The sequence below is a fragment of the Canis lupus genome, chromosome 3, assembly GCF_011100685.1.
Source record: "Canis lupus familiaris isolate Mischka breed German Shepherd chromosome 3, alternate assembly UU_Cfam_GSD_1.0, whole genome shotgun sequence".
Classification (NCBI taxonomy): domain Eukaryota; kingdom Metazoa; phylum Chordata; class Mammalia; order Carnivora; family Canidae; genus Canis; species Canis lupus.
This window is the reverse complement of record NC_049224.1, coordinates 50,140,768-50,167,123: the sequence shown is the minus strand read 5'-3', so window position 1 is coordinate 50,167,123 and position 26,356 is coordinate 50,140,768.

The window sequence follows — 26,356 nt, the reverse complement described above, 5'->3', positions numbered from 1 at the left end:
CACTCTGGGGCCCTGACCATATCACATTAAACTCCAGAACTGTTGACAGTATGTTACAGCATATGGAGAAAGAGCCAGGAGAAGCCTATCGACAGTGAGAAAGAAGAGTGAGCTGAAGTGTACAGAAAAGCAAAAACAGGGACTTTGTAAGTACTGCCTGGAACTAAGTGCTGGTTCCAGCTCATTCAGGAGATGCAGACTCACTTGAGGGTCTGGTGAGAAACCTCTGTATCTCTACACTTAATTCCCACTTATGTGTAAACGAGTTGAATTTAAGTGGATTTTACTAAGCTCAAAGTGTGTTTTAAGCAAGGTTTGATGGGATCCAAAAGTGGACTTAAATTACTTGCAACCAAATGAGCCCTAATGAAGCCAACAGTGAAGTACTACCTAGAGAAAACAGCAAAGATTTCAGACCCTATGGGTTTGGATCTTGGTTTTCCCACTTAATGCTTTATGCTCCTTTGTATGCCCTCTCAGAGATACCCATAGTTTTACAATACTTCCCCCACAATTTTGTTGTGAAAACTAGAAATCATGACTACAAAGTACCTGGTAGTCTACATAGTAAATAGTAGATGCTAAAATGGTAGTCACTAGTATTGTGAGTACACCTTCCCTAACACAAATGCTTAACACTTTAAGCATATAAGAAATTGAGAGGCTCATTATTGGTTATTAGTACAAATCTGCTTTCTAGTTTCTCCTGTTCCCCAGCTTTAGACAGTCCTTATCCTTGCTTTACTATACTGGGAACAGAGTCCAGGAGAAGAGGAATTATATGTCTTGCCCACATCTTCTCCCTTAATGTCCATGCTTCCAGGAAGGCATTCACACTCATGACAGATAGGACAGACAGCAAGGTACCAGGTTCTTGATTTTGAGTGTATTTTTAACCTCTGCACCTGCTCACCAACACTGGACTTACAAAGGTGCCCCTAGAGCAACCAAATAAAGGGTATTTAAGATGCATCTTCTTGCTTCCCTTGTTTAGAAGCATAATTATAATGTTGTCTTTGGTGCTAATTTGCATAGGGCCAACAGTGTACATGGTACCATAGAGTTCCTGCAAAGATAGCCTTTTGTCAACAAAGAGGAGAGAGATGCCTTGAATATTATTTTTGTTCTTTGAAATCCAATCGGCCAATTTGGAGTCTTGATACTTTCCTTCTCATTCTCCCCTGCCAGCCTTAGTTCTGGAGAAAAGCAAAGGCAAAAAAGGGCAAAGTGAACCAGTGGTCCCCAGGACCTTGAATGAGAACTACTCTTCCAGAGCCTATGCAGTACCTATATAAATGAAACCGAGCCCACCCAGGAAAGGTGAGAACTGTCTCCTAAAAGAGTGAATTTCTGAGGAAGGATCTGAGAAGAAAGACTATATTTACACTCCCCAGGAGAGTGGGAACAGTGTCAGTGAGAGAAGAACTTCAGAGATGGCCGTTTAATATGATAGCACAAACCCTGGAAGAGGCAGACTTTTCTACCCAAGAAGAAGATACCAAATTGGGATGCCTGGGTGGCTCAGTGGTTGAGCATCTGCCTTCAGTTCAGGGAGTGATCCCGGGTTCAGAGATCGAGTACCACATCAGGCTCCCCACAGGGAGCCTGCTTCTCCCTCTGTCTATATCTCTGCCTTTCTGTGTGTGTGTCTCTCATGAATAAATAAATAAAATCTTTTTTAAAAAGGTACCAAATTAAGACTGGCAGAGCATTTGTGGAAAAAGCTATTATTTTTGTGCCAGAGTCCCACTCATGATGACATATATACATCAATTCTTTAGTCTACAGATTTTCAAGCACATCCAGACCTCCAAAATCAGAAGTCCATAGGGTTACACTACAAACATATATATTTTTAAAGCCCTATGATATTCTCTTATCATCTCTGATAACATTAAGATTGTTTTGTGGTTTTTTTCTGCAAAAACCTCAATAAAGAAAATAATGAAGGATGAAAGGCCCTATTTGATTGGCAGGAGGAAAACTTTGGATTAAAATAAGGTAAATAAGAGTTTTATTTTTTATTTTTTAAAGATTTTATTTATTTATTCATGACAGAGAGAGAGATTGAGGCAGAGACACAGGCAGAGGGAGAAGCAGGCTCCATGAAGGGAGCCCGACGTGGGACTCGATCCTGGGTCTTCCGGATCACACCCAAGGCTGAACGCGACGCTAAACTGCTAGGCCACTGGGGCTGCCCTAAATAAGAGTTTTAAACATCCCATATGCTACATGAACTCTTAATCACTGCATATTGTACATTATTTGACATTCACTAACACATTCTGAACCTTGGTTATATCCATTCTGGGAGCTTCAGTGAGAGTTAAATAAGATGACTATGTAAAGTATCTCACTTATAAGAGTTACACAACGGGCCGAACATCACATTTAGTCACTGAGAAAGCTGGTAATTATAGACAGGTCAATCAGATGGCAAATCAACCTCAATCCATACTTTATTCTTAATAAAAAGATTTTATTTATTAATTTTAGAGAGACAGTGGATGCATGTGCATACATGCGAGAGGGGGAAGGGGCAGAGGGAAAAGTAGAGAATCTCAGGTAGACTCCACACAGAGCACAGAGACCAACTCAAGGTTTGATCTAACAACTCTGATATCAGGACCTGAGTTGAAATCAAGAGTTGGACCCTTAATTGATGGAGCCACCCAAGTACCACATGCTTTATTCTTTTTTTTAAAGATTTATTTATTTATTTTGAAGAGATAGAGAAAGAGAGTACATTTGAGTGGGGGAAGGGGTAGAGGGAGAAGGAGAGAAAGAGAATCTCAAGCAGACATGCTGCTGAGCACAGAGCCTAACACAGCACTCAATCTCATGACACTGAGATCACAATCTGAGCTGAAACAAGGAGTAGCATGTGCTTTTTTAAAAAGATTGATTGGTTGATTGATGAGAGAGAGAATATTCTTTATACATTCATACTCTCACTGGGAAAAAAAAAAAAACCTCAAATAATGAGAAATTAAAGAAAACTAAGTCAGAAGTCAGTCACCAAACTACTCATTTCTCCCTATCTTCCTTTGAACCAGTATCAATTTTAGTAGAATTTTCCAGCTGCCATCTTGGAACATAGGGTGACCTTAAGGAAGGCAACTATGCATTGTACTGTTAAATCAGAAAAAAAGCCAGAACCATGAGCATGGGGCCCCATAACAGCTCAGGACTACTCATCTTCAGATGTCTTTACATGAGAAAGAATAAAAATAAAGCAGTGATTTTTATTTTTTATTTTTTTACCTTTTCATTATCCATAGTCCGTTCTAATCTTAATCAATACAGTCCCCCAGGAAAAACCTTCAACAACATTTTGGTGATGACAGTTGATAAATCATTAGGCAAAAGGCCCAAACTAGTAACACAAAAACCTCAGTGCAAGTATTCCTGGGGCCAAATGAAGAAAGGTGACTGGTAGCCAACAAAGTGATTGGAAAAAACAGATAACCTTTGAGCTTTAGTCCTTAAGAGAACTAAGATTCAAATTCAGTTTTAACACATACTAGCTGTGTGACATTTTCATTCTTTCTGAAACAAATTTTTCTTGTTTGTTGGTTAGTGTTTTGTTTTGCTTCACCTTAGCTGAAATAAACTGGAATGATACGTACGAAACAGAGATAAGATGAAGCTTAAATTAAATGAGAGAACAAATGCAAACAACTTAGCACAATGACGCTCAATAATTCTAGGTTTAGTGGCATAATAAGTTCTATTATTTTCCGAAGTATTTATTTACCTTCTTTCTTGTAAGAGGATTTCAGGCAAGAAAGTGACATGATCTGATTTAAATGCTAACCTAATTATTATATGGAGAATGGATTTTAAGATCTATCCATGTAGGAGAGGATTGTGTCTTGGACTAGAATTATAGTGGAGGAGATAGAATTGAATGGATCTGAGATATATTTTGAATGCAGAGCCTGTAGAGTTTATTGATTGATTGGATCAGAGAAATCAAATAATCAAGGAAAAGTACTAGATAACTGGCTTAAGCCACTGGTGGATGTGGATGTCATTAACTTGGAAGAAATAAAGGAATTGGATTAAAGAATTAAGGACTTAGTTTCAGACCCAGTAATTGGGATGTCTAGGAGATATTCAAGTGAAGATGCCAAATTGGCAGAGACCTATGTGTAGAATGACATAACCAGGACATATTGAGAGAGAAATGGGGTGTTACTAATAATTATAATGGGATAATGAGTACAATTTGGGGCTGTCCCAGAAGCTGGGAGTTTGGTCATCCTAGATTGAGTCTGGAGTTTTCTGGAAAAGGTCAAGGCTAGAGATATTGTGGGGGACAGCAATGACATAAAGATAGTATGTGATTAAGATGATCTAGGGAGATGATACTGAGACAAAAAATGATAGAAGAACCCAAGAGAGTCTTGAGCTTTCCCATGTTATAAAATAAGCAGAAAATGAGGAGCTAGTAAGAAAGTTGAGGAGAAGCAGACATCCTCACCCCAAGGCACCAGATGTTGGGACACAACTGAGTGGTATCCAGGTATAAGGGTAAATAATTCTGAGCATATACTACCTCAGGTCTTTACAAAATCACAAAAGAGTCGCCCAAATGTCCTTCATCTCAAAGAACAATGATCACAATGATGTTTCTCATATATTCTTCCAAGCCACAGAGAAGAGAAGAAATTTCACGTAAGTGTGAAAGAATGAAGGAAATAGCCAATAGAGTGAGGATTTACCAGCAACTGCACAACAGCACTCTGTTTATACTCTAGCACAACCTAGTGGCAGTGTGTTTAACAGGCACATCTACAGTAGGATGGAGGGGATGCCACTGTTAAAATTACACCTTCACAGACTCAGTCCTCCACTATGACCTCAACATACTCATCTGGATCACGGGATAAGCAGTAAGATGGATGTCCAAACCAGATAGAGAATGCCTTCAGCATCATTCAAGAAAGATATTTTCAGGAAAACAAAAGTAGCTTCATTTGTCATTTTGAGGTAGCAGTAGCCAAGACATTAGCTCAGATCCTCCTCATTCCCCTCATTCCATGTTCCCAGCAGGTATTTACCCATAACCCAATGGTAAACAGTGAGAAAAAAAGCTGCAGCAATTTTTCCTTTCACATTAGAGTATCATGGAGCTCAATCAATGACCCAAATTCATTGAAAACTCAGGCCACTCTAACTGGTTTCCAAGTGAGAAAAGGACCCCTCGAAGGACCCCAGCATTGATATTCATGGGTGACTGAATAAATTAGCACACAAACAATTCTGAAGTGGGCAAGTAAGAGATGAGTTGTCATTTGCACCCAGCTCTGCTAGCACACAGTTACCTTACTGGCCATACTCCAGTAGATGGAATCCCTAAGCCACAAGGTCTGCAGCTTAGACAACATTTAGATACATAAAACTAAACACAACATCAATGAAAAGAAAAGCGCCCCAACCTTCTCTTTGTTTTAGAGGTCAAGCTGATGGAAAGAACTCTTATTGTGAAAGTAAGATATATTGTCATATCAGGGGTCAAATCAACATTCAAGCCATAAGGAGCTAAGTTCCTACTGCTTTTTACAAAAGTAGAACTCCAGGAATCCCACTGGATCATCTACAGAAAAAGACTCCTGCAAAGTGAGCCCACACAAGCAGACTATGGTAGAGAACGGAGGCCACTTCCCACAAGCTCCATTGGAAATGGCACCTCCAAACTCTTTTTTTCTGGACCTCCACTATAGCAGAGTGTGCACTTACTTCCCACCTCTTCCCCACTAAGTCCAAGGCTGAACACATAAAACCACTGTCAAAATAACCAGTTTCAGATTTCAAATGTAACATCATTGTAATATTTCAACTGGAAAAATGGCATAATGTTATATATAAAGAGTTCCTTAATTGAATTGTTCAACAAAACTAGAAACAGTATTGGATTCCCATTTCAGCCAAGTTTGTAAATAATTTCAATTTGTCAAGGCTCAGTTATTAGACAATATAGTCCTTGAAATGTCAGTGGTAACTCACACATTTTAGTTCCAATGTAGTTAATGACCTCTGTATAGAATACTCTTAATTATTGTGGGTTTTTTTTTTAGCAATATAGTAATTCTCAGCATTTTCAAAGAACCAGTATAACACACAGCACCTTATAAACAAATATTACCTTTTTTCCTTTTGGGCATGGAGAAAGAGAAGCACCATGAAATTGAGCCATTTTTCTAAGACCACCTGGCAAGTTGAAGAAGGACTAGAAAACTCAAGATCTGCTAGAATTAAAATGGTACTGCTGGGCTATGTCTGGGTTTCAATCTCTAAAAACCTTGTTGTTACAGATGTAGAGTAGGATTCAGACTTTAGCGAATCAATTTTACTTTATGGCTGACCATATTCAAAAAAACAGCTTATAAAAAAATAAAATGACTAATAAAAAAATGGCACTATTAGGAAGTGTCATTATCCATTCATTCACCCTGTATTAGAGAGCACCTGCAATGGACAAGCCACTGTGTTAGGTGTGACAGGACATTAAAAGGTAAAGAAGAAACCTTTCTAACCTTTCAGAAGCTTAAAACCAGGGCAGGGTAATGCCTTATCGGTTATCAATTTGATAGTATAACATTGTAATATAACATAACAGAAACTGCATAATATAAACTACATATTATAAGCTATACTACATCTACTTGACATAGATACTCAAATATCTAGACTATAAAGTAGCTTTCAGTTACCCCTATAAAGAGATGTAAAGTTCCTATATAGTCATGAACAGTGGTCATCAGAGGCAACTCTGAAACTAGAGCTAACAGTTAAGGCAAAAAGCTTAAGTTCTGCCCCATAGCTGATGAACTCACCAGTTGCTAAAGGCACACCATGTCCTCCTATTAGACTGTCTTCTCACGTTTCCAGTAGGAGGTGTGTAAGTGTGAAAACAAAAGATAGCATTTTATAAATCTGATCTTACTATCAAGGGGAGAGTTTCCTGAAGCAAAAGATTCTCTTGCTTGAAAGAAATAAAGTGGCAGTTTACAAAAGCAGAAATGCAAATGGCTAATAGGCTTATAAAAAATGCTCAATCACATTAGTAATCAAAAAATGCAAATTAAGACAAATTATCATCTTCCCCTCTCAAATGGGCAAAGATTTAAAAGTATGATAAAATCTAGCCCGAGTGAGGGTGAGAGGAAATGGGCATTCTTCTGCGCTGCTGAAGAGAGCTTCAATTGCTACAACTTTTCTGGATGGGCAATTTAGAAATACTTAATCAAAGGCCTTTAAAATTTATAGACCCTTTGACCCAACAATTCCATTGCAATTATTCCCAAGAGATGGAGACAAACATTTAGTTAGAAACTGAAAACACTGTAAACGTCTAACATTAAATAAACTGCCATAATACAATGGAATGATATTTAATCATCAATAACAATATTGTTGTAGAACATTTTTATTAATGCAAAAATATATTCATGTTATTAAATGTACAAAATGCATTTATAGTGTGTCTGACTTGTTTTGCTTAAACATGCATTCATATGGAAAAATGCATAGAACAAAATCTGGAATGATACAAACACCCATGCATTGTCCACAGCCTTTCTATACATTGGTAGTCACTGTTTGCCTGGGACAATTCAGCACATGCCTTTTGCTCTTCTACAAGTGTCTTCTACTTGATTTTCTAAGAAACTCTTCCACAGTCTTCAAAATGTAACTTCTTAAAAACAAAACAATAGCACCCCTATGTGTATTGCAGCATTATTTACCATAGCCAAACTATGGAAGCAACCCAAGTGTGCATCAATAGATAAAGATGTGGTATATATACACAATGGGATATGACTCAGCCATAAAAAAGAATGAAATCTTGCTATTCTCAATAACATGAATGGACCTAAAGGGTATCATGCTAAGTGAAATAAATCAGACTGAGGGGCACCTGGGTAGCTCAGTCAGTTAAACGTCTGCTTTTGGCTCAGATCATGATCTCAGGGTCCTGGAATGGAGCCCCATGTCAGGGTGCCTGCTCAGCAGGGAGTCTGCTTTTCCCTCTCCCTCTGCCCCTCCTCCTGTGTTCTCTCTCTCTCCCTCAAATAAATAAATAAAATCTTTAGGAAAAAAAAGTCTTCCATTTTGTCCAGCTCTTCAGGACTCCTTTCTGCCTGCCAACTTGGAGACTGTTGGATTTAATCAATTCTTGCTCAAATGAACTCTTAAAATGTTTCATATGCCTCAGTTTATGTGTTTATAAACAGTTCTGTCTGTCAGAAAAGGGAACTGAAGGAGGCCCCTGATACCCCCAGGAGCAATGAGAAACCAGAGGAAGGTACCTCCTGAGCGCCTTGAGCTCACTGCTTTCTTTCTGTCTCTGGTGGTCAGTGGGTCCCTAGCCGACTTTAGTTCTGCAGCTTTTGCATTATGTGCTTTCAGACTTTATTGAAGCATTTCTTTTTCTGGACTGGGTCCAGAAACTGGCTACAGTCAGACTGGGTGCGACTGAAAAATTGGACCAAGTCCAATCGAGAAAACAGACTGGGTCTGGGGAAGGGCCAGGTCTGACTTAGGCTATACTAGCCTGAGCGTAAGGCCTCAGCTGAATACAATTTTGTCTTATGGCTTAACAAGCAAGTTACGCTTACCAAAGATAATGTTGAATTACATTGGCCTCAGTGGAGAACTTTTAACCTAGATAAGCATATTCATTTATAAAGTGTCCTGGAAAAAAAAAAATGTGGTCTCAGCTGAGCATGCACCATAAAGGACAGAGGGAAAATTCTTTTCCCTCTTCTACAGTCTCTGGTGACCAGGATGAGACCTGCTAGGACACCTGCTGTCCAGGTATCTCTGTCTGTGGTATCTGGTTGAAAGAGGAAGATAAAATTTCATGTTGTCCCTTCCTCAGTCAAATATAAATTGGCATGCAAAAAACATTTGTAACATTTAGATCTTTAATTGTGGCTGTGGATTTGCTTTTGGGGACCTACTGATTGTTGATCCATTATCTCCCAGGGAGATAGAGCCTTCTGTTCATCTCCTTTTGTGTCCTCAGAACTGGACTTGGGAACTTTTAGGTTGGGGGCCCCCAAAATATGGCTGCACAGAAATGTGGGTTGCACCAGGTAGGGGGCCAGGGTCCTACGAACTGTTCCTCACTCTCAGGAGAATTGTTTAAATCTGTCTTTCTTTTGGTTATCTTTGGGAATCCTTCTAGGCTTGGGAGGGTAGTATCTTTTGCATCCTCTTTATGGATGCCCCTTGCACCCAAAGAGGTGTTCAGTACTGCCAGGAATATTTACTATTTGTCCCAGCTGAAACCTGATAAGACATTCAAAAAGATTTGTGGGTTGTTTGTTTTGCTTTGTTTTGTTTTAAGTAGCTCTAGGGTCAGAGGTTGGCCATATTGGAAGCTGATATTCAGAGTCAGACAGGAACTTATTTTTAGCCTTCTCCCCTAAGCTAAAATGAAGCTATGTATTCAAAGGGAAAGAAAAATATTCTGAAGCCTTTGTGGAAGAGTTACTAAACATTCCAAAAATACACAATTCTAGATCTAGAACATAGGAATCTTTCAATCTCCATCCTAGTTGAAGATCTTCTCCCTGATATAAAAAAGCAAATTGAAGAAAATACAGTTGGATGGGTGGGTTAGCTTCCTGATATCATTCAAATTGCAAATCAGTTCTTGGTAGAATTAAAAACAAGCATATTTGTTTTACCAGTTTGGGCGGGGGGGGGGGGGGGGGGGGGGGGGGGGGCGGGGTACAAGAACAGCAGTGAGGCTCTAGAAACAATACAAAGCCCACCTACCCTTTTTAGCAATCTCAAAACCTTACTATTCACTTCAAAAGGCTTGCAGATATTACAAAAGATCTGGATTTAGTGAACAAAAGTCCCCTCTGATGGAGCTTGCCTTCTTTCTCTGTGCCTTTTGTGATGTAAGTATGTCCTACCTGGTCTTTTCTGGGAGCCAAGGTAATTCTGATCAGAAGAAGGGAAGGGGGAAAAAAGGAAAGACTATTTTGAAAAGATGGTCTATGAAAAATCTTAAAAATCTTTCACAAATATCAGTAAAAACTTTACCCATCTGAGCAGATAACCTTAATTTATACCATCTGCCACAAACACAGTCTGGCCCAACTGTTCTTTTATAAACTGGTGGGTTTTGCATTATTCTACCTGTCTCATGGCTAAAATTTTTTAATGAAAGCTCTAAGATCTCTGCGTCTGTCTTTTACGTATGTTATAGATGTGTGGTTCTTTTTCTACCTTCGGATGGTATTGCCAAAATTAATTTGTAAAGAGCTCAATTTAATTGGCTTAAAGACAAACAAGCATTATACAAATCAAGTATACTGCCAGAAATGTAGATACTAACCTCAATGTTTTATAAATTCATGTGATCTAGGAAAATCTTTGGTAAATAAAAGCTAGCTTAAGTTTGTTGGTTTCATTAAAAGAGGCATGTCTTTAGGGTTATCAGAATGAAACATAATACTTTTATTCTACCTAGGTTTACTAAAAGTCAAAAAAGAGGTGACTGGTTGGCTCAGTCGATTAAGCATCTGCCTTCACCTTAGGTCCTGATCTAAGGGCCCTAGGATAAGTCACACATCGGCTCCCTGCTCCCCCCTACCCTCCCCCACACACACACCACCCTTGCTTGGGCTCTGTCTCATGTGCTCTCTCTCTTTCTCAAATAAATAAATAAAAATTTTTTTAAAAAAACTCAAAAAAGATGTTTTCTCTCTTACAGAATGTTTCAGCAAGACAGTTAACTTAAGAAGTGTCTGGCTGGCTCAGAGGAGCATTTGACTCTTGATCTTGGGGTTGTGAGTTCCTGCCCTACTTTGGGTGTAGAGGTTAAAAAAAATAGACTTAAAAAAAAAGATAACAAGATGATGGTCCGCTGTTTAATATCTCATGGAACTTTTATGAAGGATCTAAACATAACTGTGAAGAACTAGTAAATCAAATAGATATAAGATAAAAACTTTATAAATGATCTTTTCAACAATGATTATGTTTTATGGTACATCTGCTTAAAAAACACTTTCCAAATTATTTTTGGTCACTGGAAACCAAGTTTTGGTGAGATGAGTTAAATAATGGATATTCATTGAATATCTAGATCATTTCCAAATAAGATAAAACACCAAAGCATTAATTACCGAGCACAGGATTGTCTACTATGGGCTTCCTTTTACAGAGGAACTATGCATATTTGGGTCTATCAGTAAACATGTTTGGTGCCACATTGAAAAATTTACTACCAGGAAGAATATAGTTCTAGAAATAATAAGACATAGTTCCATGTTTGGCAATCCCCAGGATGCTAGCATACCAGACAGTCCACAACCTAACTTCATAGATTTCACTGGGAATAAGGGATTAAGGATTCTAATCAATATATGTAATTAAAACTCCTTAGAAATCATGAGGGTGAAAGGAAACACCTATGTAAGAAAAGTAGGTTAGGAAAGTAAAATGACTGGTTGTTCCAGAATGAGAAAAGGACAAAAATTGAATGGATATAAAAAAAAAATTCATAGAAGGTTTGTTAAAAAAAGAATCTTGGGAGAGGAGTTTTGTTTATGGTCAAGCTGGATAAGATTGGAATGAATTTCATTTTTTAAAAATGAGTTCTCATATCAAATGTACAAAGTAATTAATGCCCAGGCAAGACTAGCCACCACCCACCTTTCTCCCACTCCCAGTCCACCCATCAAAGGAGAGAAATGAAAAGCCAAGAGGTGAAAAGAGGAGGCACTGGAATCCTCCTCAAAATTAGTCTGACCTGACTTCTAGGCAACTCACAAACAAGAGTTGCTTGGGACCAGCCAGGGAAATTGGCCTGAGCCTCACTGTTTCTAAGACAATTCTCTGGCCCTGATGGTTTTCAGAGAGGAACACCCGGGTAAGTAACTCAGACAGCTCACTCCTTCCATTTTGCTCCCAGGAAAATAAAAGATAGGCCTGTCACAGTCAGTAATTGTAGCAATACTCAGTGGTGCAGAGTTTTCATAGTTCTGTTGTGCTGGGAAAACATGGGGCTTGTTTGCTGAGCAAACCTCTGCTAGGGGAGAGAGGGAAGAAGGGATAGTCCTTAAGGCAGTAACTCTTTCTTTTTGCTCAACCCCAGTCTCCCTGACTCTGCTGGGCTCGCTCAGAAACCATTCTTGGGGCACTCAGTCCTATGGCTATCTGGAATCTTGTACATCACTGCATTCACACTTGTCACTTTGGTAATGGGAAATCAAGGTCCATAAAAAGTGAAGTGATTTATCCAAGGTCACACAGCTAGTTCCCTAGCAAACTGGTGGCCATATCCACAAATTCTCCTCTCTTCTTGGTGCTATTTTCTATCATCAGTGTAGATGGAGAACCATGAATCATATGGAGTTTGAGCTCCAAAGCCGCCGTGTGCATGGAACCCTTTCAAGACCTGAGAGGGGACCTGGCTATGTATTTACATGGTCTTATGTTTTTGTATAATTTGCAGAGGAAGCTATTTTAACCACAATTAAGACCCCTGTTTCTTTCCTCTTTGACTTCCTACAAGTAACAGTCCACATATTGAATGCCATTGGACTTAAGGACCCAGTTAGCCAAAGTTCAGCCAGATTTACTTTTATGATTTACGGTAGCAACCTTTGTGTCTAGTTAAATTACTGCTAGCCATCCGGGCACAGCAATGGCTTCTGGGAGTGTTCCTACCTATGCACATTCACCAGCATCATGACATGAAGGTCCTATCATGATGAGAACATTTCTTACAGCATCCAGCCCAGATGTGGGACTGTAGAAGAAACAAGGCGTGCAATTGTACAGAGCCAGAATATGGTCTACAGAATATTCTTTCAAAACGTATAGCTCTTTGGGGTGCCTGGGTGGTGCTGTTGGTTAAGTGTCTGACTCGTGGTTTCAGCTCAGGCCCTGATTTCAGAGTCATGAAATCAAGCCCCAGTGTGGGGCTTGACACTGAAATCAAGTGTCAGTCTACTTGGGATTCTCTATCCCTCTTCCTCTGCCATTTGCACTTGTCCTCTCTCTCTCTTTCTCTCTAAAATAAAAAAATAAATCCTTGAAAAAAGAAAACAACTTACAACTCTTAAAAGTAACGTGTCAGAGGTTTTCTCAAACTTGACAATAATCCTAAAAGTTTTACCTAGCATGACCCAAAAACAAACTGTGAAGCTGAAGGAAAATTTTCTTTAATTATCAATAGTAAAAAATAAATTTTGATCAACCATGCTAGAGAACAAGTTAAATTACCCTTATTCCCTTTAGGAAACAGAATTGTAAAATGCCATGTGACTAGGGCAATCAAAGAATATTCAGCCAAAAGACTTTTGATAAAAGAATTATAAATAAATGCCAGGAAGTCAATTTTAAAAAATGTTATTTTTCTGGATTTTATGATGCTTATGGTATTTGTCAGCGTTTTATAAATCATTACTTTGTAAAGGCTTACTATTCTAAATAAATATTCCCATTCATATTTAATTTTATATTTGTAATTTCATATTCTTTTTCTTAAAGAGTGATCCAACAGATGTATAAGTTTCAGGACCTACAAAACCTGGTCCCAGTGAGAGAATTGGCTTGAAAGTCTGAAAAGCTGCTTAATTGCATGTAAAATAAGAATAAGGCAGCTCTGATAATGGTAGCATGGGGTTCTCCTAATACCATGTTTGAGCTTTATAGCATGATACTAGTTTGGGTTCTTCTATGCATTAACTGTTATTGTCTTGGTTCTCAGTTATGTTTCAAGAGAACTGAACTTCCAGAGAACCAAGTTACAAAAAGCGGGATGCTACTATACAAGCCACTGGAATTGGAACCTCTGTGGATGCCTAAAATTTTGAGAAATGCTTGAGTGGACAAAACAAATGCTGGCCTGTTCTAGACGTTTCTGTTTTCTAGCCCAGGGAAGAGACTGGAAGCAAGTGTTTGCCATCCTCCCTCCTTCCATCTCCCCCCTACTTGCCCTGCTACCAATGATAGTGGAGAAAATGCTGGTTAAGGGTGAGTGATAAAGCAAGTGTAGTAAGCCATCCTCCTGCCCCAACTGAAAATTCAAGAGCATGGCTTGCACTCTGATGCACATCCAAAAGACTTCCAAGAAAGCACTTCTGAAAAGCTCAACATTTTGGTGGGATGGCAAGAATTGGCACTGTTCTAGCTGCAGGGAAAAAGACGCAGGTGACTATCTACAAGCATCTAGTGTGTGCCAAGACTGCACTAGCATGCACACTCTCCTTTCTTCTTCACAACAGGTATGTATCATGTTCCCCATCTGGGAGGATGAAAAAGACAAGATTTAAAGAAGTTAGGTCATGTGCCTAAGAGCCCATAGTTTGTATGTATGGAACTAAGATTGAAATTCAGCTCTTTCTGAAGTTAATTCCACTGTTTGGTCACTACAGATCAAAATTAAACTCTTCCATTTTTCATCATGCTGCAGAAGACAAAAGAACAGGAGAGAAATCATGGAGGACCAGTGTTTATAAAATTCTATTTCACAGTGTCCCGTGCTGTCGTGTGCACTTGTAAACCATAGGGCACCATGTCCATCTTTGCTTTTTGGCAAGCCCCTATCTTTGAATGATTTTGGGCTTCGAATATTTCCCACAGAGTGTTCTATTTCTAATCAACTCTAATTGGTCTCCTTCTTTCCTTTGTGAATTATATTACTCTTTGCCTCCAGGCATGTGTCATTCAAAGGTTCAACAATTCTTCCAGCCTCAGGAATGCATCAAAGCATATCACATTGATTACTGCCAATTGGTTCTCAGGGCTCAACAGTACATTGCCAGAGGGGAGTGAGGAGGAGATGGCTCTGGAGACAAAGTATCCTGAGATTCACTGGCCTGATTCTTCTATGAGCAACTCCAAGAATTAGCAAGTACAACATCACCATCTTTCTCGGAGAAAGTATTATTTAAACAAAATTACACTGTGCTCTCTGGTGTTATGCCATGTTAAATTTCAGCCTAGATTAGTAAAAAAAATAAAGGGTTGATTGAATAGAGAGCATGACTTTAATCTCGGTGCAATTGACATTTTAAGCTGAGTAATTCTTTATTGGGGCGGTAGGGGGCAGGATTCTGTGCATTGTAGGACACAACATTTAGCAGCATAAGGATGCTAAGCATTATAGGATGTTTAGCCAGCAGCATCCTAACAATTATGACAACTAAAGTTGTCCCCAGACATTGCCATTGTCCCCACGGGGGCTAAATTATCCTGATTGACAACCAGTGGAACTGAGTGAAAAGACATGTATTATCTCAAATGGAGGCTTCCTGGCTTTGATTAGGGCTCTAGATAGGTCAAAAGATCTTCTGCATCATATCAGCCTTCCATCTTCATGACCCCCAGCATACCATGCATGAAAATTACTTTGAGTACTTTGAGTGCTTCCAATGCATTTTTGTCCTGAGCAATGGGGAATGTAGCTTTCCTAAAAACAATTCAATGAACCAAATCTTACAAAGATCAAGTACATGTAATGTAAGCACCACATTCATGAATATTGAACCATCTTGTTCTCTGTATATCCAAGCACCAGAAAAATAAAACAGAACACTAGGTTACAATACACCAGAGAAGTCACCCACACATCAGACTGAACACACATTTATTTGCACATTATAATCCATATAAATTTTGTCTCTGTGCCATTTTCAGAATTAAATAAGAACTTGGGGAGCATGACATTTGGAGGTAAAGAGAAAAGTGATTCTCAGAAGAGATTTGAAGAAACGGAGGGCTGAGTTGGCAGGTCATTCTGTAAGGACCAGAGTAACTTCACATATTCCATGTGACTTGTAAGTCACACCCAATAAAACCATACGTATAAAACTAACTCACATTCACAAATTTGTTTAATCAGGCCTGAGGACTGACTATATTCCAAGAGACAGAGAGAAAGCCACAAAAATTACTTATATTGGATTGGTCTAGAAGGGAATAAGAGACACTTATTTGCTCAATTGCACCTGAGTTCTAAAACTCGAGGGATCAATTCATCACACAGAGGTGTCTATATTCAAAGACAGTCAGGGGTGCTCAATAAAGCTCTCCCCCTTCTCTTTCTCTCCTGGTTTCCTCTTCCTGTACCTTCTCCTCCTCATTCTCACTTTCTTTGTCCTCTACTATTAGGTTGATAATCGCCATTATCATCATTATTTATACAATGACATAAATTGGTTCTATGACAGAAGCAAAGAGGCCTCATGGTCTCAATTCCTTAGGGATTTTCAGAAAGTAGATTTACCTGAATGAGGGGTGTACCTTTACTAGCCTCAAGGATGAGAATTTTCCTAATTTTCTTATGGGAGTAACTTGATACTGACATCAAATTCTAGTCACCCCATGGTGGGCTAGTTTAGGTAAATTCAGTAGGAGATGCCAAATCCTAACATTCGGGAATTAAAGGATGCCAAGACTGGGATAAAGCTTCTGTTACCAATAGCTAAACAAAGAATCAGGAACAGCGACCCTAATGAAACTTAGAATACAGCTGAAAATCTAGATTTTATTTGTTTATTTGAGAGAGAGAGTGAGCATGAGAAAGGAGAAGGGCAGAGGGGAAGGGAAAAGCAGACTCCCCACTGAGCAGGGAGCCCAGCTTGGGGCTCAATTCTAGGACCCCAGGATCATGACCTGAGCCAAAGGCAGATGCTTAACCAACTGAGCCACCCAGACACCCATCCCCACAGCTGAAATTCTAGAGGAGACTCAAAGCTGCACTCGAGTATGACCAGTATGTGCAGAAGTGAGAGAAGACTGAAAGCAGGACAGCAGGTTGGGGCAGCTCAGTGCAGCGTCTGATATCTTCCAGAAAGATCACAAGAAGGAGAATTTTCTAGGTTCCTCCTAAGAAAGCCTAAATGTCCCAGGATAAATTGGCTAATCCTTGTTCATCAGGGAAAAGACATCTGAATGAGAAACCCATGCTTTTAGGATAAGAGCATCATATAGCTGCTACTTTGGATCAGCCACCTTGAGAAGGGGAAGCAGGGGCACCAGGTAGGACTGTGCTAGGTTCCTCAGGGAGAGGGTGTCCACCTTCTACGAAAGACTCTTTTGGGACTGGAAGAATTGAAGTGCTAGATTCTCATTGCTTATCACCTCAGCTACATTTCAGATATGGTGTGTGCATAATATTAGGAACCCTAACCAAGAAATTTAATCCCTCCATCTTCTGGCTGGTACTCAGTCTAATAAATGTATGACCTTAAAAAAGTATAACTCATATGTGTCTTCTCCCCAACACTACTCTTGTGCAAGGAGAAAATCATGGAATAATATACTTTTACCCTAAAGACTACCTAATCCAGGATTTTCTTGAAAGGTCAGAAACTTCCTACTGAGAATATATGACCTAGATTTGGTGCCACAGGAAACATAGCATTAAATATCACGGAATCACATAGAGAAAAATGTTTCTCCTTGGTAAAGTATATATTCTTATTTTGAGAAATATCTGCTAAGGTCTTAGCTATTAATGTATTTCCAATCTCTCTCCAATAGTTGTTGATCTTTTTAGAAAAGACAGGCTCCAGGCTCAGAGACTCCACGGGCAACAGTGCCTACCTGACTTTAACAGCATTGTGATATTTATATTAAATTTATTTTTGTGGCTACTTCCTATTTGTGCTAAGTGCTGTTGTTATATTTATGGTTGCATGTAAAAAGCCACCTTCAGTGAAATTAAGTTAAAATGAATAAATTTACTGGAAAGAAATCATGTTACATAAACAATAGTACTGAATCATAGTATTGCTGACCTAAAAGTATGAAAAAAGAAGTATGAAAGTGGCACACAAATGACTAAAGTTGAGAAAAAACTGACTTCATTCCCACTCCTTCTTTTTTTTAAAGATTTTATTTCCCACTCCTTGTTTTAAAGATGAGAAACTGTGACCTAAAGGATTCTATGCCTTGTCCAGATCACATAGTCAATCATCAGCAGAGGCAGGATTCAATCTCAGGTCTCCTGATGCCCAGTCTCACGGGTCATCATGTATTGTGAATGCTGCCAGTGTGCTTCCTGGGTCTCCCCTTTAGGACTGAGGCACATCTCCCCCCTGCTAGAGGGAAACTTACTCACTGGGACCCATTACCTGCATCCTCCTCTGGGAATTGCTGTCAGGTAAAGAGAGTCTCTAAGGACATGTCCCATATATGGAAGCAGCCTTTGTCCAACAACTGGTCCCTGGTGTAGGGGAAGAGATTTAAAGGCTCACCTACCCTCTGAAGAACAGGGCAATTGCTAAAGGACTTTCCAAGTTCCAGAACTCCCTGTGGGATCAGTCAGTTTACTGTGACTACACTGCAGGTTCAACTTGTCCCTCTGTCCAATCCTGCTTCCTTCATTCCTCTGTGTGTGGACCTTAGGCACTCCCCAGGAAACTTTCTTGCATGCAAATCTCTGTCTTCAAATCTATTTCCCAGGGAGTTTATAAAACATCGTGTTTCCTATTTTTAAAGGAAAACATAAAGTTACTTATCAGAATATCATATCATTAAAGAGACCAGAGCAAAAGCAAGTAAATAGAATATTTTAATTGACCAGATTAGAATTTTATAGTTCATTGCAAAAATACGCTAAAAAGCTTCAACAGCAAGAAACCAAATGAAGTGTGATAATAGGTAACATATATGAGTTTGAGGGGATTTTTTTGGTCAGAAATGAATCATCTGATTGCAAACAAGAGCTTAAACTACATCCACAATGTCAGTTGTAGATTAAGCTCTACATTTTCAAGTGGCAAATGCAAACACAGAGATTTGGATATTTGAATGTATATCTACATCAGACAATATGTTCCTAATATTATTTTAAAGATATACTATTGTAACAGAACTTCTGACATGAGTCCAAAAATATAAAATGAAATAGAGGAGGAAACTTGACAGGTGAGGAAACCGGACAAATTCAACAATCAAGTACTGCTAAGTATTTCAGGGAACACAGACTTGCGTAAGCTACTGTGTCTATTTTCAAGGAGATTGGAGACTCTATCATGCTCCCTTTAAATATTGCTGCCTCATTCTATCTTGCCCTACCAGGACTTCAACTAGATTTAAGTTAGACCTTCTCATTCTATCCTCTATGGCTCTTATCTGCCCTTCTGTACGTTCAATCCTTTTGACCTTTTGTCTTTCTGGATCATTTCTGATGACCTGATTTTCACTTCTTTCTTCGGCCAAGTCTAATTTTCAGTTAAACTCAATCCAGGTTTAATTGAGTTCTTAATTTTGGTTATATTATTTTTCAGTTCAAGAACTTCTATTTGGTTCCTCTTCAAATCTTCCATATCACTTCCATGGCTTATAGTTCCACTGCCAAATTTTTCACACTTGACCTTAATCTCTTTGAACATAGTAACCAGAGCTCCCTTACATTCTGGGTCTGGTAATTTCAGTCTCTGGAGCAATGAAAGGTCTAATTCTGCCGGGTTATTTCTGCTGGTATTTACTTATACTTATTTATTTCCTCTTGTTCCTAGTTTTCAAATTATTGGTAGAATTTATGTAAGACCTCATATGACACTTTCTTCCACTAATGAGATCTTAATTTGTACTTTCAGGCACCTAGGGGGCTCTAGAGATCTGAGACCACCTGTCCAATTCTGAAGATATTTCTAAGCCACCAAGATAAGGTAAAGAATGGCTCAATGTGAAGATTAACTTATATGTAGTTCACCTTTACTTTTATAAAACAGCCCTTCAGGTATCAGCTCAAAAGCAGGGAATAGTTTGCCTGGGTCCCCATTCTGGGCAAGTCCTACGTCTTAACTCTTGTTCTTCTAGATGTGCAAAGCCACAGAACATACATATAAATAATCTTTCCAAACACACCTTCCAAAACAATAAATGTCTCCCAAGATGGAAGAGACAGAGTTTTGCTCATCTGTCTGGGTTTTCCATCTCTCCTGACCTCAGTCTATTAAATGTTCATTATCTTATTAGAATATTAGTGTTCTTTAGAAAAAGTATTCCTATTTTATCCACACTTTAAAATTGGGTCCAGTGCAAGAGTTGTTCTGAATTATCTAATCTATTACTTAGGAGCAAAAGTTCACGAAAGGTTAGAGATTGTTTGAGATTCCCCTTTTTCCAAAAATATACTGGATATGTTGTTATCTCTTCACTTAAAATACTGCATTATCATAATTTGTTCATATGTCAATCCAAGCAATCACATGGCATAGATTCTTATTCAAAGTGGAGGCGAATCCCCTAAGATTTAAATGCTTGGTTTAAGTGTATGCACATGCTTATCTAGGGAAAGAGTCTGCAACTTTCAGGAGATTCTCAGATGTATATCTGGTTCCTCTTCACACAGTGAATTCTGGGAGGACAAGAGCCATGTCATATTAATTTTGGGATTCCCAGGGCCCAAGTTTGTTGAATAGATGAAGAACATCTATATTTATAATAAAGCAAAGAACAGATAATTTAAGAGAATTGAAAAATGGAGAATCATTGCCCTTTAATTAAAAAAAAAGACTATGTATGAATTAGCAAAGGTGTATAGGTATAGCTGAACATGTTACAGCTGCTGAGTCTTCTGATCTCCCCCCAGAGACTCGGAGTAATGATAATAATGAGTTCTCGGCCAGTCACCACAGAATATAATGGTCCATGGAGCAGAGGAGGACAGGTGTGACCACAGAATTCTGGATCTCATTCTTCCTGACATCAGCCATTAGCATTTGGAAGACTTTCAATAGGATAGTGCCTGGTTGATAATATTCTGAGAACCTTGCCACCTATTACCTAGTACAGCCTCTGGCACAAGAGAGTTGTTCAATAAATGAATGAACCATAACAAGAGAGTCATAATATACTAAGGAAGCAGATGATATTGCTGGGAAAATCTCCTAACACTGAAGTCTGAAAACTATCAAAATATAGAGGATGCTGGCCCAGGGGATTCAAGTCAAACAGCGAATCAGTGGCAGCATCCAAAATCAACCCTGGCCTCCTGAAATGCAGCCAAGAAACCTTTTTATGTTCATTTTAAATAAACTTTTATGTCAAATGTAAAGCTTCCAAATATTATCAAGCAGAGCTCTATTGGACGCTACAGAACTGGGATCTTCCAGGAAAGAAATGTGAAGACTATAAATTTAACTGTTTTGCCACATACTGGTAAAGTGTGGTATTGCAGAGGAGCTCTATGAAAGCAGCAAGACTTAAGAAAAAGAGAAGGGTACAGAGTTAAATTTAAACATCATAAAGTATAAGAGTGAGATCATGGGAAAAAAGGTCCTTTTTTTTTTTAAAGATTTTATTTATTTATTCATAGAGACACACACAGAGAGAGAGAGAGAGAGAGGCAGAGACACAGGCAGAGGGAGAAGCAGACTCCATGCAGGGAGCCCAATGTGGGACTCGATCCCGGGTCTCCAGGATCACACCCCGGGCTGCAGGCGGCGCTAAACCGCTGCACCACCTGGGCTGCCCGGGGAAAAAAGGTCTTATGGTCAAAAAGAATCCATGAAAATTAAAGAGTGCACTTGTGATGAGCACCAAGTGATGTGTTGAGTCACTATATCATACACCTGAAAGTAATATAACACTGTATGCAAAAATACTAATAATAATAATCCATGGAAGAAAAGTTTGGTAAAGTTGACTATTGAAATGTAACATTTCTAACATCAAAAAATAAAAATCATAAAGCCAAATTCAAGTGAACTTATATTTATTTAAATTATGGTACATCCACATACTAAACTACTCTATAATTAGCACAAAATATTGAGCTAAGTCTATATGTGCTGGCTTGAAAGATATCTGATCACACTGATTATTGGAAAAGCAAGTTAAACAATAGTGTGTTAAAATGGTAAAGACCTAGGTACATACTTATAGAACTATACATACTGCCACATGTATGTAACCATCTAAAAAAATAGAAGATCCTTGTGTGGTTGTCTTTGGGAGCAGGATTACTCTCTATAATTTATATCTGTATATTAATTACATTTTTATAATAATAAGCTTGCATTACTTTTTCATTTTTTATTATTAAAGTATAGTTGACATACAATGTTACATTAGTTTCAGGTATAAAACATAGTGATTCAGCTATTCTATACATTACTCAATGCTCATGACATTAAGTGTAGTGATCACCTGTCACCATACAACAGGATTACACGATCATTGACTTTATTTCCTATGCTGTACCTTTCATCTACAGGACTCATTTATTTTATAACTGGGAGTTTATACATTTTAATCGCCTTCAATTACATCATTCATTCCACCAGCCCCCTCATTGTATTACTTCTTTAAATCAGGAAAAATTGTTTAGTGGTAACAGGACAGATAAAAGGAAAAGAGATGCTGTAGCTTGATGAGCAACAGTGATGAGTAATAGCAATCTAGAGCCAGGCTGTGCCTGGGTTCGAATCCTAACTTATAGGAAGAAAGTGCCTTATTTTCTTCATCTGTAAAATGAGGATAATAATTGTAGTGACCATATAGAAGTGTTGTGAGGCTACATGAAAAAATACACGAAAAATGCTTAGAATAATTCCTGGCCAAAAAAAAAAAAAAAAAAAAAAAAAGAATAATTCCTGGCATGTAGGAAGAGCTCAACAAATGTCAGTGGCTCACAACCAAAACACTCCTTCAATTTTAATACCAATTTTTCTTCATATCATCATCTTAGCCAAAATTTTAGCTGTCATTTGGGGAATCTTCTTCCTTTAGAATATATTTTATTTAAAGATTTTATTTATTTATTTGAGAGAGAGAGCAACAGAGCAAGAGAGAGCACAAGGAGGGAGGAGAAGGAGAAGCAGACTCCCCACTGAGCAGCAAGCCCAATCAATGCAGGGCTGGATCCCAAGACCCCAGGATCATGACCAGAGCCAAACGCAGACACTTAACTGATTGAGCCACGCAGGCGCCCTTAGAATATATTTTTTATATATATGATATATGTCAGTATATATGAGGATGCATAATATGTGTTTTATGATTTAATAATGAAAGTCAAGGAGAAAAGAGGATTTGCTTATAGCCTCTTCCTACTATGAAAAGTGAAAGATATGTGCATTGTCATAGGAGCTACTTAGATTAATTCAAGTCTTTAGAGGGATAGGATAAGGATGATTAGGATTCAGAAATGCAGGGCTTTGAACTGCACTGATTGGTGGAATCCAAAGAGTAGAGATGTTAATACCACTTGGGTTTGGTGGGTTTTGTTTTGTTTTGTTTTGTTTTGTTTTGTTTTGTTTTTGAACAGTGGGTAGAGAATTCATTACTGACATTTATTGGAGATGCTCCCTTCTCCCCAAGTTCCCTAGGGAAAGTTTCATCAGATACCCCAACTGTGAAATCTGACCTTGTCTTTCATGTGAAACCTGAGGCTAATGCCATCCTTATCGCCACCTGGCATCCTGGTAGGAAGCAGAATAGCTCTCTTGACCTCTAGGAAGAAACTTTTTCTAAACCTCCACATCTGTTGCTTATATTCTCTCTTCCAATCAAGGACCAGAATTCATATCTACTCAAGACCTGTAGACAGGTGGCAGAGTCATCAGCTAATGGAATTCACTAAACAGAGGAATGGCCCTAGGTCTCCAATAGAACTAACCTTGCAACCACTCAGATCAGAATAGTTCCAACGTGCCAGAGGTCAGTTTCCAGATCAGGAGAAATTCAACCTTCATGGACCAGCAGTGATTAGGGTAGCAATGTCCTATAACTCTCATTTCCCAAATATGTTCCATGGCTCCCTAATATCCAGTGAGATACTAGCCATAAAAATTATCCCATCCCCAAGATGGCTTGGAAATGCTCTATACCATACCCCCAACTTAATATACCATGGACCTTTTATTATTCAATTAACAAACATTTATTGGGCACCTACTGTGATTTAGATAGTGCTTTAGGAGATAAAGAGTGAACAAGAAAAATGAGATTCCTACCCTGATGGAAGAAGGAGGACACAAAGAAGTATCAGGGAATATAAGTTCTATGCAGAGAGGCAAATTAGAGAGAGGGAACTTGTGACTCATAGAGGTGGCTCTATGAGTAAAAGACATTTTAAACTGAGAGCCGAACAGCATAAACATTTGAAAAGATTTTAAAAGATTAATGACCTTTCCATAAAGAACTCTAGTAAATTTATAGTGACAGTTCAAATCCATCTACCACTAAGACGCTCTGCAAGTGGAACACCTATTGGCATCCCAGGGAAACTGGTGTTCTATAGAACCTGGTTTGAGAAGTGTTAGTTAGACCATATCTTATGTCAGTAGTACTGTTGGATGCAAGCAACAATGACAGAACAGCCACCTGTTAACTGATTAATGCTGCTGAAATGACCTTGAAAGCCCACTCCCAGAGCACTGATAGATACAATCATAGTCTCCATTGATACCTACGGAAGTGAAGGCAACAGCAGCAGAAATGACTCGAGACATAGCTTCTGAACTGTGCATTTCAGGTTCTGTAAGATATGCCCCCAGGAGAACTCTAACATCCAGAGCATCATTCAATCTTTTGCTGTGGCAAGAAGGGCAGCCTGGCTGTCAAGCAGGACACTCATGGAAGAGGAGGGGAGCTCCCCCGTGGTATTTTGCAGCTGCAATAGGCCCCTACTGCACCATCCTCTCTCTCCACCCTACCTCCCACTCTCATATACCAGGCTTGTGCTGAAAGGCTTCCAGATCAGGGGTTTGGCCAAATCCAACCCTTTGCCTGTTTTCATACATAAGGATTGACTGGCACATAGCCATGCCCCCACCCTTGCATATCATCTACAACTACAGCAGCAGGATTGAGTAGTTGTGACAGAGATCCTATGGTCCACAAAACCTAAAAACAAATTGCTATCAGGCCCTTGACAGGGTTTGCTGACCCCTGCTCTATGCACTTATTCTTTGGCCTCTGGCCAGTCCTGCCAGCCTATGGAGGACAGTTGCCATCCACCCTGGATATCCCATGTGGATGGGAGGTGTCTTCATTTTCCCAGCAGATATTTGTCACCTGGGATAAACTGTTCAGAATCTTCTGGATGCCCTTCTTTTTCTTCAGAGAGTCCATACACCTGGCAATTGACACCAGTCAATACCACCTATGCCAGAGTCCCACGGCTCAAATCCCAGCGATGCCACTCCCTCACCTTGTGACAGTGGAAAACTTGTCAACATCTCCAATCTTCTGCTTTAGAGCTTTAAAACCCTAAGAAGATAGGTTACTACCTATCTTCTGCCTCTTAGGGTTGCTGCAGGGATTAAATGAGACAATGCATTTGAAGGACTTTGCATAGCTCCCAACTGCTCAATAAATGTTAGTTATTATTTTAACTATTACTATGAGAGGGACCACATGGGAAGAACCAAACACATAGACCATGAATCTGACAAAGTTCCTCCATGCAAAGCATCTCAAGCCACCTCCAGCTACAAATATGGATTGAGCACGTTTGAGCAACGGTGTGGAGGTCCAGAACTCTTGCAAACTAATTGGATTTTTGTGCCTGATAGGTGTTTTTTGGGGGACTCCCATTTTTGAAAAGTGTCATTACCTACTAAAATGACCACATGGGTGCCCTGTGACACCCCAATTCTGCTCCTGGATGTATACCCAAAAGACGTGCATACCTAGTCTCACAAAAACATGTACTGGAATGTTCACAGCAGCAATGTTTGCTAGAACCCAAATAAGGAAGCTACCCCAAACACCATCAACTCTATAAAGGACAAATAAATCGTCATATATTTACACAATGTCATTAATACTCTATAGCAATAAGAATGTGAACAATCTGCAATGTGGAGGAAGCTCACAGGGCTGTCAAAGGAGCCAGACACAAAGGAGGATTGGCTGCAGGGTTCTATTTTTATGAAGTACAGAGCATGCAGGACTAATCTGTGGTGTTGGAAACCAGGCTAGCAGCTAGCTTGTGCGTTCAGTCACACTATGGCCTTTGTTTTTTTAATAAACGTTGAATTTTAAAAGCTTTTTAAAAAAGGAATTATTTATTTTATTTGCGAGAGAGAGAGAGAGAGAGAGAGAGAGAATGCATGCGCTCGAGCACAGGAGTAGAGGGGAGGGCTCCCTGGGGAGCAGTGACTGAAGAGGAGGAGACATATTCTGGGATGCTGAGAGTTCACCATTATTTCATCTAGGTTCTAGTTATGTGAATGGATTCAATTTGCAAACATTTATTTAAAAAGGAAAGAAAAATAAATCAATAAAAATAAAAAAGGAAAGAAAGCAGGGAGTAAAAAAAGGAGGGAGAGAAAGGAGGAAAGAAGATAGAAGGGAGGGGAACAAGGAGTGAGGGGGCAAAGAGAGAAAGAAAAAATACGTATTGAGCACA